The sequence below is a fragment of the Pistacia vera genome, unplaced genomic scaffold, assembly GCF_008641045.1.
Source record: "Pistacia vera cultivar Batoury unplaced genomic scaffold, PisVer_v2 Contig376, whole genome shotgun sequence".
Lineage (NCBI taxonomy): Eukaryota > Viridiplantae > Streptophyta > Magnoliopsida > Sapindales > Anacardiaceae > Pistacia > Pistacia vera.
The window spans coordinates 201,855-202,863 of record NW_022196197.1 but is presented as its reverse complement, the minus strand read 5'-3'; positions in this window follow the sequence as shown (position 1 = coordinate 202,863).

Here is a 1,009-nt window from a genome sequence, read left to right as displayed (position 1 = left end):
TAACAAGTTAGACATTTAGCTGCAAACTCTGCAAGGTCTTTTTCATACCTGACCACCAATAGCCTTTCTTTACATCTTGATACATCTTAGCTGCCTCCCGGATGAGCGGTGTATGGTGTGTCATGACCTCCATAAGAATTTTCTGTTTCAACTCCTCATTCGGAGGAATGCACAACCGATGCTTAAAATCGAGAACCACCATCTCCACAAAGAACTCGGATGTCTTGCCCTCAAGCACTTGCTGAACTGTTTTCTGACACCAATCATCAGCCACTTGCTTTTCTTTGATTTCCTCAGTAAAGAATTTTACCTCTAGACCGGCAACTCTTCCAGAACCACTTCAACGCTGTTCTTAGACAATCTTCTATAACTCTTTCTGCTTGGTAGCCGAAAAATAAGCTTTTCTACTCAGGCACTGTTACTACATTGGCTTTTCCCGGTTATACTTGATCTCACATTCAAATCCTTAACCAATTCTAACCACCTTCTCTGCTCACTATTCAACTCCTTTTGAGTGAAGAAGTACTTTAAACTCTTATGATAGGTGTAGATATACTCTTCACACCATAAAGGTAATGCCTCCAAATTAAGGCAAAGACCATGGCTGCCAACTCTAAGTCCTGCGTAGGGTATCTGGTCTCGTACTCTTTCAATTGCGGAAGCATAAGCTATAACCCTACCTAACTGCATCAGCACCGGCGCCAAGTTCTGCAAGAGGCATCTGTAAAAAATGTCATAATCTACACTCCTGTGGTAACACTAATACAGGAGCCGTTGTTAACCTCTTCTTCAACTCTTGGAAGCTTTCTTCACATGCTGCTGACCAGACAAAAGGAGTTTTCTGTTGGTAAGAGCTGTCAACGGTTTAGCCAACTGGGCGAATCCGCTACAAATACCGGTAGTAACCTGCTAAACCTAAGAAACTCCTGATTTTTTTCACTGTTCTGGCTTCTGCCATTCAAGGAATGCCTGCATTTACTCGGATCTACGACATCCCTTCCTTCGACAC